Source organism: Chlorocebus sabaeus, chromosome 3 (genome assembly GCF_047675955.1).
Source record: "Chlorocebus sabaeus isolate Y175 chromosome 3, mChlSab1.0.hap1, whole genome shotgun sequence".
Taxonomy (NCBI): Eukaryota; Metazoa; Chordata; class Mammalia; order Primates; family Cercopithecidae; genus Chlorocebus; species Chlorocebus sabaeus.
The window spans coordinates 29,724,098-29,737,024 of NC_132906.1; the positions used below are offsets into that span (position 1 = coordinate 29,724,098).

General features: G+C 38.1%; 1 long non-coding RNA gene and 1 pseudogene across 1 annotated transcript in view; one reads left to right on the forward strand and one right to left on the reverse strand.

Moving 5' to 3' along the window:
• The window catches only part of LOC103214455 (uncharacterized), a 99,111-nt gene that overhangs the window by 35,625 nt on the left and 50,559 nt on the right, over positions 1-12,927 (forward strand). The window lies entirely within an intron of this gene.
• Positions 10,440-11,144, reverse strand: LOC140711450 (small nuclear ribonucleoprotein G pseudogene; annotated as a pseudogene).

The following is a 12,927-nucleotide window of genomic DNA, read 5'->3' on the forward strand; positions in this document are numbered from 1 at the left end:
CTCAATTTCAGAACTTGTTATTGGTCTATTCAGGGATTCAAATTTTTCCTGGTTTAGTCCTGGGAGGGTGTATGTGTCCAGGAATTTATCCATTTCTTCTAGATTTTCTAGTTTATTTGCGCAGAGGTGTTTGTAGTATTCTCTGATGGTAGTTCTTTTTTTTTTTTTCTTTTTGTATTTTTGTGGGATCAGTGGTGATATCCCCTTTATCATTTTTTATTATATCTATTTGATTCTTCTCTCTTTTCTTCTTTATTAGTCTGGCTAGTGGTCTATTTTGTAATCTTTTCAAAAAACCAGCTCCTGGATTCATTGATTTTTTTTGAAGGGTTTTTTGTGTCTTTATCTCCTTCACTTCTGCTATGATCTTAGTTATTTCTTGTCTTCTGTTAGCTTTTGAATTTGTTTGCTCTTGCTTCTCTGGTTCTTTTTAACTGTGATGTTAGGGTGTCAATTTTAGATCTTTCTCGCTTTCTCCTGTGCGCATTTAGTGCTATACATTTCCCTCTAAACACTGCTTTAGCTGTGTCCCAGAGATTCTGGTACATTGTGTTTTTATTCTCATTGGTTCCACAGAACTTATTTATTTCTGCTTTAATTTCAATATTTACCTAGTAGTCATTCAGGAGTAGCTTGTTCAATTTCCATGGAGTTGTGTGGTTTTTAGTGAGTTTCTTAATCCTGAGTTCTAATTTGAGTGCACTGTGCTCTGAGAGACAGTTTGTTATGATTTCCATTCTTTTGCATTTGCTGAGGAGTGTTTTACTTCCAATTATGTGGTGGATTTTAGAATAAGTGTAATATAATGCTGAGAAAAATGCATATTCTGTTGATGTGGGGTGGAGAGTTCTGTAGATGTCTATTAGGTCTGCTTGGTCCAGAGCTGAGTTCAAGTCCTGAATATCCTTGTTAATTTTCTGTCTTAATGATCTGTCTAGTATTGACAGTGGGGTATTAAAGTCTCCCACTACTATTGTGTGAGAGTCTAAGTCTTTTGTAGGTCTCTAAGAACTTGCTCTATGATTCTGGGTGGTATTGACAGTGGGGTATTAAAGTCTCCCACTACTATTGTGTGAGAGTCTAAGTCTTTTGTAGGTCTCTAAGAACTTGCTCTATGATTCTGGGTGCTCCTGTATTGGGTGCATATATATTTAGGATAGTTAGCTAGCTGTTTTTGTTGCATCGATCCCTTTACCATTGTGTAATACTCTTCTTTACCTTTTTTGATCTTTGTTGGTTTAAAGTCTGTTTTGTCAGAGACTAGGACTGCACCCCCTGCTTCTTTTTGCTTTCCATTTGCTTGGTAAATTTTTCTCCATCTCTTTATTTTGAGCCTAGGTGTCTCTGCATGTGAGATGGGTCTCCTGAATACAGCACACCCATGTGTCTTGACACTTTATCCAATTTGCCAGTCTTTGTTTTTTAATTGGAGCATTTAGCCCATTTACATTTAAGATTAATATTGTTATGTGTGAATTTAATCCTGTCATTATGATGCTAGCTGGTTATTGTGCCCGTTAGTTGATGCAGTTTCTTGATAGTGTCAATGATCTTTACAATTTGGTATGTTTTTGCAGTGTCTGGTACTGGTTTTTCCTTTTCATATTTAGGGAAAGCTGTTTAACATATTGGAGCTTCTATTATTTCATGGTAAAACAAGAATAATAACTTCCTTATTGAATTGACATATGGGGAATGTCCATGCTTACAGTTTTGCAAAACACATAGCATAGTGTGAAAAATGTACTTAATACCACTAATCTCCTGGAAACCTTGTGTGGCAATGAAATGAGCCATATTATGTCCTGTCAGGTTCAGGAATGAAGACAGATCTGCTGGGTTAGATTGTAAGTGAGTCTCAGAGCACAGCAATCTGATTCTAAAATGAGCACATGAGGATGTAAGTGTCCAAGACAGATCCACAACCAAAAAGTTAGTCCAAGACAAAGACTGCTGACCAGACTCAGTACTCAAGATCCAGGGTATGCACCCATTTTGGGAGAGTGCAAGCAATCACCAGTACTTTACATGGATGGAATGTTCAGGTCAAGAAATTCTAGCAGTAAAATTCAGAACCTGGAAGTGAAAGTACAAAGCAGGTAGGTACACAGTACTGGGGACTGAGTTCCCAACATCAATGCAGGATGAGGAGTAGGAGTGACTCAGTGTAGAATCAATGAATAACATTATGCCCACCTACCTAGGGCCAGAAATGGTTCTAGAAACAAGATTAAGGCTAACTGTATGTGATAGATAGATGGCTTCAGCTGATTTGATTAAAACATTTAGAGGAAGAGAGTCAGTAAGCCTGAGGACTTCGTTGGTAGGATCTGGAGTGAATCAAGACCTAGGGATACCTCCCTTTTATCTGTGGGTGTACTTACTTTCTTCATGCATAAATCAGCATCTTTATAAAAGTGTGGGATTCGCTTTAGGCAGCTCAATTTGATTACCAATGGCCCCTCTTACTCAGTTGCATGGCAGGATCTATACAGGAGTCCAAGGACTAGATAGAATTATGGTTGAAATTAAATTTTGCTGCTGATGCCAATCAGTAAAAGGAGCTATTGATTAAGGATAGAACAACCTCAGTATTCCCAGTCATAGGCCTGGTCAACACTTACTGTTCATGTTAGGATTTACCAGGTATAACAAGTATATCAGTCTGGGTTCCAACAGGAAACAAAGAGAACACTCAAATCAGGATAGTTTAGGAGAGTTTAGAAGGGACTAAATACAAGGCAGGGTTAAGGGAACAACAAGGGATAGAAATAATTCAGATAGCAACTGAGCAGTTATCTCTTGGGCCCAAAGGGAGGAGGAAAGGGAAAGTTGTGGAGCCTGTAAGGAGAGAGAATCAGGCCTTGCAGGTGCCTTGAGAGGAGCAATGAGTGACCTTTGGATAAGGACCACAGCCAGCTTACAGCAACCGCTCACTTTCCCCACTCCTTGATCCTCTCTGACTAGACGCATCCTGAAGACAAAGGTCATGATGCCATACAGGGTAGTAGCCTCTGGGGCTGACAGCAGAATGAAGAAGGGTAGAGTGTGAATCTGGAGGAGCAAACATAAGCTATCTGGCACCCCTGGATTTCCAAAGCACAGTAGGATCCCTTTCTTACTCCTCCAATCAATCAATCCTTGTCTCTTCTTCCTCAGGTTCTTCTTAAACATAGCCATTTGCCAAGGCTTCACTCTGAAAGGAGTCCCTTCAGAACTCCAGCTCCCTCTTGCTCTTACTCATGAATTTCATTCTCACCACTATGCGTGATTCCTGGGAATGTAGCCCTACCTCTAATCTAATCCAACTGCCTGTTCAGTAATGACCAGATGGCCATTGACACCTTAAAATCAATAGATCCCAAACCAGACCTATAATCTCCCACTATCTCACCCCCAGACTGACTTCTCCTAACTCATGACTCCTAACTTCTGTTAATATTAGGTTGGTGCAAAAGTAATTGCAGTTTTTGCCATTAAAAGTAATGCTCTGCTAACTAGACAAGTAAGGGGGAGTTATCAAAGGCTTTTTAAAGCACTGGGTTTTGGAGGTAGGTGATGTGGACAAGCAGTTTCTCTGGGCCTCACGTTGTTACATGCAAAATGATTTGCACCATCATCCCTCCAATTACTCATCATTGCAAGCTCAGCCATGCTTATCTGTGCTTTCCTTCTTTTTTCCCCCTCCACCGCAAAGTCCTATACTTTTTCCTTCCCCTATGCTTTTCTAGTGTGGTCTAATCTCACACCTGTCCTAGTTGTGGGCCTCTACCTTTTACCTGGACAGTAGTAATAGATTTCTAAATATCACCCTGGCTCCAGTCCATTCTATACCTATTCCAGTGCACAAACATGTTTGTTGCACCAAGTTACCTCACTGATACAGCCATACCTTTTGCCTCTGCCTTCTTGAAATGGGACATTTGAGGAGAGGGAACAATATATAAGATGAATCTTCAAGAAGCGTGTTACTCCTTTCAACATGGAGCCTTTATAGTGTGTGTAGACTTAAAGAAGGAGTAGCACATTCCGCCATTTTGCATGTAACAACCAGAGGCCCAGAGAAACTGCTTGTCCACAACACCTGCCTCCAAAACCCAGTGCTTTAAAAAGCATTTGATAGCTCCCCATTACCTGTCTAATTAGAAGAACATTGGCTCTGCAGCTTGTTATTCTGTATTATTTCCACAATGAGTTCCCAGCTCTTGTTTTTAGTTCTTTATCCTGCAGCCACCCTATATATACAGACTATCCTCTATCTAAAGACGGCATTCTGGAATACCACTTGTGCTTGTCCTCATTAATGTCTTTGCACATGCTTTCTCTTTACTTGTATTGGCCTTCTGTCGCCTCAATTCTTCAAATTCTAGCTGTTGAAAATCTATCTACCCTTCAAAGTATATGCATGGCACATTTCCTTTAAAATATCTTTTTTTTTTTTTTTTTTTTTTGAGATGGAGTCTCACTCTGTCACCAGGCTGGAGTACAGTGGTGAGATCTCAGCTCACTGCAACCTCTGCCTCCCAGGTTCAAGCGATTCTCCTGCCTCAGCCTCCCAAGTAGCTGGGACTACAAGCATGCACCACCACACCCAGCTAATCATTGTAATTTTAGTAGAGATGGAGTTTCACCATGTTGGCCAGTATGGTCTTGATCTCTTGACCTCATGATCCGCACGCCTCGGCCTCCCAAAACGTTGGGATTACAGGCATGATCCACAGTACCAGGCCCCTAAAATATCTTTTATGAAACCTTTCTGAATTTTCTTTGACAAAATATGATATTTTCCTCCTTTGAGTCTGTAAAAAACTTTCAGCACTGTTATTTTACCCTGATCTTTAGAGTATTCGTATTTCTTGTCTTAGCCCTGTATAATATTATAAGCTTCTTAAAAGCATGGCTTATGTTACCTTCTTCAACTGTATATTTCCTGTAGTATTAGTGCAGTGTACTTTACAGAAATATTTTTAATCCCCTAACCATTTAAAACCGTGGAGTTGTCCGGGTGCGGTGGCTCACGCCTGTGATCCCAGCACTTTGGGAGGCCGAGGCAGGCGGATCATGAAGTCAGGAGATCTAGACCATCCCGGCTAACATGGTGAAACCCCGTCTCTACTAAAAATGCAAAAAATTAGCCAGGCGTGGTGGCGGGCGCCTGTAGCCCCAACTACTCAGGAGGCTGAGGCAGGAGAATGGCATGAACCTGGGAGGCAGAGCTTGCAGTGAGCCCAGATTGCACCACTGCACTCCAGCCTGGGCAACAGAGCGAGACTCTGTCTCAAAAAAAAAAAAAACAAAAAAACTGTGGACTTACGATATTTTTTCTCTTTAGAAAGAATTGACTCTGTCCATATACTTTCTCAACCATATCTCATGTATAATCCACTTGGCAGGAAGGGGTAAGATTTTATTTTTAGTGTTGGTCTCTTGTTTACTAAAATGACGATATTTACGAGAGCATGTCCCATTCCTCTGATTCCTTACCATCTTCCTTATCCATTTGGTAGGAGATAAAGAAACAACTAGTCTGGTCTGTTTTGTAAGTGAAGTCTCTTTTCTCATTAAATATTGTGTGCAATATATTTTGAAGTAATGAATGAATAATCAAAAGATTTCATACATATTGTCTTAGTCTCTTTGTGCTGCTGTAACAAAATACATGAGACTGGGTGACTTACAAAGAACAGAAATCTGTGGGTCACACTTCTAGAGGCTGGAGGTCCAAGATCAAGACTCAGTTGGACGGTACCTTGCTGCTGCATCCTCCAAAGGGGAGGAACACTGGGTCTTCATGTGACAGAAGGGATGGAAGGGCAAGAGAGAGACCAAACTCCCTCTGGCAAGCCCTTTTATAATACCATTAATCTATTCATGAGGACAGAGCCCTCATGGCCTAAACAACTCCCACACAAAACAATATTAAAGTATAACTTTAAGCAGCTCAGGGTCAACATGGCAGTTTTGCAATGTCTGGGACCCAGGCTCTTGCTGTCTTATTGCTCTGCCATCCCAGGGTGTGGCATCCTTGTCACCTCCTAAAGGCCCCACCTACCTACCAACACTGTTGCATTGGGGATCAAGTTCCCAACACTTGAATTTAGGGGGGCACATTCAGACCACAGAACATATCATGACAGGTATTAGGTATGCTTTCTGTCTCATTGGATATATTTCTGCTGTAATCCTACCTCTGCTACTACCTATCCAGAGTACCTTGGCAAAGTCATTTAATCTCTCTGAACTCTGGAGAGTACGGAGTAGGTCTATATTTTCAAGATTTTCTTTTGAGATGAAGAATTCTTTCATCCCCCCCAAAAAATGACTTACTCGGATATGCACTATGTAAAACTGATGAAATCAGAGTTGATGTAGTTTGGTTGAAAACTGAGGAGGGAGTTTTGAAAAATGAGTTGCGAAAAACCATAGACAAAGTGACCTCAAGAGTTCATTGATGTCTAGCTGCTCTATTAACTGTTTAATCAAAGAATACAATCAGGGCTAGAAGATTCAAACTAGTACTGACTGGTAGGGGTTTCTAAAATGCTAACTGATTGAGGGCATTAACATTGAGAGGCAGATAATACTTCATACCCATTAGGATGGCTGTCATTAAAAAAATAATAATCACAAATGTTGGTATGGATATGGAAAAATTAGAATCCTTGTGCATTGTTGGTGGGAACATAAAATGGTGCAGGCACTGTGGTAAACAATATGGTGGCCCTCAAAAATTAAATATAGAATTATCACATGATCTAGCAATTTTACTTCCAGATATACACCCAAAAGAATGGAAAGTAGGGACTTGAGCCAGTATTTGTATACATTATTACATTATTACAGCAGCATTATTCATAAAAGTCAAAAGGTGGAAGATACTCAAGTATCCTTTGACGGAAGTATGGATACATAATATATGATATTCGTGCAATGAATTTTTTTTTCTTCAATTTAAATTTTAAGTTCAGGGGTACATGTGCAGGATATGCAGATTTGTTACACAGGTAAACGTGTGTCATGGTGGTTTCCTGCACCTATCAACCCATCACCTAGGTATTAAGCCCAGCATGCCTTAGCTATTTTTCCTAATGCTCTCCCTCCCACCACCCCACCCCCAAAAGACCCCAGTGTGTATTGTTTCTCCCTGCATGTGCCCATGTGTTCTCATCATTCAACTCCCACTTATAAGTGAGAACATGCAGTGTTTGGTTTTCTGTTCCTGCGTTACTTTGCTGAGGATAATGGCTTCCTACTCCATCCATGTCGCTGCAAAGGTTGAACTAATTTACACTTCCACCAACAGTGTAAATTCGTTACTTTTTCTCCACAACTTTGCCAGTATCTGTTATTTTTTGACTTTTTAATAATAGCCATGCAGAAATATGTTTCAAGACCTCCAATGGATGCCTGAAACCTCAGATAGTACTGAACCTTATATATATCATGTCTTTTCCTCTACTACATACCTATAATAAAGTGTAATCTATAAATTAGGCATAGTAAGAGATTAACAACAAATAATAATAACAGAATAATCATAACAATATGCCAGCATCACCACTCTTGCACTTTAGGGCCATTATTAAGTAAAATAAGGGTTACCTGAACACTAGCACTGCTGTCCTGCAACAGTTGATCTGATAACCAAGAAGGCTAAGTGACTGACGGGCAGGGAACATCTACAGTGTGGCTCTTCTGAACAGAGAATTTACGTCTTGGGTGGGACAGAGCAGGGCAGTGCAAAATTTCATCATACTACTCAGAATGGTGCACAATTCAAAAATTTATTGATTATTTCTAGAATTTTCCATTAATATTTTTGAACTGTGGTAGACCCCAGGTAATTGAAACCTCAGAAAATGAAACTGCAAATAACAGGGGCTACTGTATTCCCAGTTTCATCTTGAGGTTTTATTAATGAACATCTTATCCTAACCAGGTTTTGTTCATGAGTTAGACGAGGAGGAATGGTCCAAACTAGGAAGGTAAGAAACAAATGCATGACTTTAGGCAAAGACAAATAGTTAAATATTAAAGTACACCAGGACATTCTTGTGGCAGGGATAGCTTGCAGTCACATGAATTCAGAAAGTAGATCCACAATCAAGATGTAAATCCTAGATAGAAAGGTCCATTGAGAATATTAGTTCCTTTACCCAAAATAAACAGAAAGAGGTTAAGGATCCAGATATAGGCATTGAGACCACAAAAGAAATTTTTTTTCTGTCTAGAATGCATCTTTTCCTTACACTTAGAAATTTGTGACACAAAATAATGACTGTTGAAAGATATTCCATGTTCTACTGTTACGATTAGAATTAGAAGTTAAAAGTTGCACCGTGAAGCTTGGGACTTCTGCATCCATGGTGGTGAGTCTGGAGCCAGTGGGAGGCTCCCATGTGGAGGCTGAGTATGGCATTAATAATAAGGAAATGAAGATAAGGTGTGGATCCTTGTGAATCTTGAGTTCTGGATCATACTGGAAGTAGACTAGCCTGAACTATTCATTCAAGTCAATAATTCCATTTTTTGCATAACCCATTTTGAGCTGAAATTTCTGTTTCTTGCAACCAAAAGACTTCTGTGTTGTATAATCACTGATATAGCAAGCTATTTCTATATAGTTAGAACACTGTCACAAATTTTAGAGTAGAAAAACCTATATTCATGACATAAATATATAATGTGTTTCTATAAATGGAAGATATATTTCACTGATTTTGTATCTTCTATCAAATAGTGATATAGAACTAATGTTGACTTAAATAGCAACCATGCTACATATATATATATTTTATGTGGTTGACATAATTACTTATAAATGTTAGATCTGAAAGGGACTTTAATCCAAGTATCTTATTTTATACATGAGGAAACAAGATTCAGAGAAAATGAGTAAATCTTCAAAGGTCATAAAGACAGTTCTAGAACCCAGGAGGTTTCTGGGTATGTAGTTGAGACCTCTTTCCAGTACATTGAATTAGTAGGACATGATTTGACTTACTTATATTTAAGTCAATGCCATAACATGCCACATATTATCTTAACATCACAATACATTAAATCAAATACCAAGTTGTAATGACCAGTTTTATGTGTCATTTGTCCCAAGTTATTCAATCAAACACAAATCTAGAATTTGCTGTGAAGGTATTTTGTAGATGTGTAACATCTACAGCTGACTTTAAGTGAGGGAGAGTATCTTAGATAGTCTGGTTGTGAGTCAGTCAGTTGAAAAGTGTGAGCAGCAGAGCCAAGATTTCCCAGAAGAAGAAGAAATTCTGCTTATGGACTGCCTGCGTCTTTCTGACAGCCTGCCCTATAAATTTCACACTTGTCTAGCCAGCCACTGTAATCATGTAAGCCAATTCATTGTAATAAATCTCAATATATATATATCCTATTGGTTGGCTTCTCTGATTAAACCCTGACTGACACACACAAGTACTATAAAGTCATTTTAGTAAACTTTTAAAAAAAGAAATCATCAAGTAACATATTTTAAGTATATTATGAATAATTATTAAAATTATAATTAACTACAATAGCTTTAATGAGCTTAAAAATATTATTCTACTATAGCACACCATGAATGATAATATTAAAAACTACTGAATTTACATTTATACCCTGACTTCATGCTCCTTTTTAAAAATAATGAATTTTAAGAATTTTAAGCCCTAGCCATATAATTCAGTAATTTTGATGGAAAAGACATCTTCTCTTTTTATTTTTAAAAATAAGTTTCTTGAAATCTTGTCACTGGCCTGCGTTAATGTTCTCATTTTCCTTGTGGTAAATTTATAATCTTTTCTAAACTCTCCATAAAAAGAAAAACTCATAGTCTTTCCTTAATGTTTCGATCTCATTTTCACTGCCTTAATTTTACTTTCACTGTAAAATGAAATAGAATTGCTATGGTAAGCAATAATGAATCTTTGATGCATTGCTTTTTTTTCATTGACATTTTTAATTCTGTCTTAATAGAAACTGATTTCATGCTCTGTTCTGTGGCCTACAGATATTCTAAGATGGTTTAAACAGTTTGATTAAGCAATAAATTTCAATATATTGATTACCTGAGTATATATATCTATTTATTAATTGTGAATTAATGACTTCCTTACATATTATGTTATTTCACATGCTCTTCACTTCTCCGAGTGAGTAGTTCTCAATTATCCATACTCAGAGAAAAAACAGTGGAATGAAAAATCCAAAATGGCAGATCTTCCAAAAATTATTTACATTTGACCTCATATTTAAACACATGGAATTAAACCAGACAGACATTGTAAAGGGCCTGGGATAACACTTAGCATTTTACATATCTGTGGTTCTCAATCCTGGCTATGCGGCAAAATCAAATGTGGAAGTTTTAACATGCATGCCAAAGTCTTGCTCCCAGCGTTATTTGATTCAGTAGGTTTGGAGGGGAGTCTTGGCTCGAGAACTTGCTTGCTTTCCTCTTCCACAGGCTCAGCTAATTCATTAAGGCTCTTCATGTTACTCTGGAATCACAAAATGTAAGAATAAAAAGGGTAGAAAGTCCTGTTGTCCAGCCACTCATTCAGTACTCAAGAATCCTAAGCAACAGCCCACAGTGGTCACCCAGCCTTGCTTAAATCCCTCCAGTGACAGCAGATTAACTTCTTCCTAAGGCAATCTGCCCCATTCTGAAGATTGCTAGAATCTCCCTGAATTTTACATTCATACTTCCCTTTTCAGTCCCCAACTTAGGATGCCTTACTGTCTTTCTTTTTTTGTTTTGTTTTGTTTTGTTTTTGACTGTTACAAAAGTTTACTTACAAAAAGTTTTATATGAAAATACACATGACCCAATATTTACATCGCAGTAAAACAGGCCCTTTGGAGAGGGGACATAAATGTCTCTCCTGAACACAGTCATTATATATCCTTGTTCCAAGATTTCTAACAAGATGACACCATTTCCTTGTATCACCACCACTCCATTATTGCTCTGTTGCCCACCAGCTGTCATCTCTACACATTCATCTATCACAAGATTGATGAAGGGATGGAATCCCCCACAATATTCCTTGGACATGTCTGCCACCATTTAATTTCAGTGATAACGACTTGCCCATAAATAATTTCAACATGGAAAGGTAAGCTTTGCTCATAGTGTCTACTCCATGGACTCACAGAGGTCTTGAAACAGAATTCCCCTTCCTGTCATTCTGTCACATATACTCCTACTCTATCAAATGTTGCTGCAGGAAGTCACAAAAAAAGTATTGATTGGATCATTCCATATCTGAGTTACTCACTATTGCTTGCCAACTCTTGTATTCATATTTTTTGTCTGCTTCTCAAATTCCCCATAGCAGCTGAACAAAAACTTTATATATTCTTAAACCCCATCCCCATTCCCACATTCCCAAAAGATGATCTCACCTCCCAGTTTTTTGTTTGTTTGCTTAGATATTAAGACTATCTTTTTGTATTTGTCTTTTCCATCTCTACAATTGCCTATTTTCACCATTTAAGATGACACTTACGATGACCCTCTATTGTCAAGAAATGTCCATATTTTTCCAACTCTTAACAAATTCACTTATGTCCATCACAGTCTTTCATGCCTTGTATGGAACATTTTTCCATAATTTGCCTATTCTTTATTACATATTTACTCTTTCTCATTGCCCAAAATCCTACTTGGGCCTCCTGTATTTTAAAAACAAAATGAAAATTTTTTTTCAGCCCCGACACCCATTCAATCTACTATTCTCTCTTCCCTTTTTTACACAACATATTTCTAGGAGAAAAGATCCATTAATCTCTATTAGCTTCCTTGAGTTCCTCACTACTTCATGGTACACTGTCCTCTCCACCTCTGCCATGGTATTGACTTTCTGCTCTACTACAATAGACTGTTCTCAGCCTCATCTTCTGTGACCTCTTCCCAGAATGTTATGTGCCTCCCTTGATGTGATTTCTGCTTTCTCTGGCCTTTCTAGCCCTCAATTGATATGCATTCCTGCTACAGCACCTAACCCCTTCTAATAGGTGTTACAGTATCTGCTGCTTGTCTGATCTGTCCCATTAGACAGGAGGCCACATATAGCAGGGACTTATACAAAGAAGGCAATCTGTACATATTTGATGAACAACATTCAACATTTTAGAAATTTGTAAGATTTTAAGTAACAACAAAGCCACATAGTGAAAATATGTCTGGGTAGCCATCCTCCCTTTTTCCAATTTTCCCTCTTCTTGCTGCTCCTCACTTTCCTCTTCACATTAAAAATAGCTTTTATAACTGATAAAATTTATGTGAGAAACCAAGCTGAAGCCCAGCTTAACCTCCCTCAACTTTCTCTTCTTCTTTCTGAGGTAGGATACATTTATTATTCATTAAATCATATCTCTGTGTGTGTGTGTGTGTGTGTGTGTACACACATGATATGTTCTCATAAAGGATTCTCACCAAACAAACTAAAACATAAAGCCTCCTGCCACTGACAGTTTGATGGGTATATTTTAAGTTATTTCGTCTATGCAATTAATACCTTCAAAAAAATGCAAGCCAAGATTTGCTATAAATAATCCTGATCAGGATAATCAAACACTGTAGTCATGTGACTTCCTATTTTTCTTTCACTCTGATTTATATCTGCCGTGTTTGTTAGATACAGCTACTACTGTTTATTGCTGTTAATTCCTTGACACCAAATCTTTCTGAAGGGTGTGTAGGATTTTCCATTTTTCCCAAATGTACATGTATGTTACAAATCTTTCCTCTAAGTGGGGAAATTTATAGCAAAAAAAAAGTGTTGCATCTGTTCAAATTGTCAAAGAAATTCTGAAAGAATGGAAGTGAGTACATTTAGCTGAGCAACAACACCAAAATGATAAATTCTGGGGAAAAATAATGACTTGGGAAAATGAGATTACAATATATGG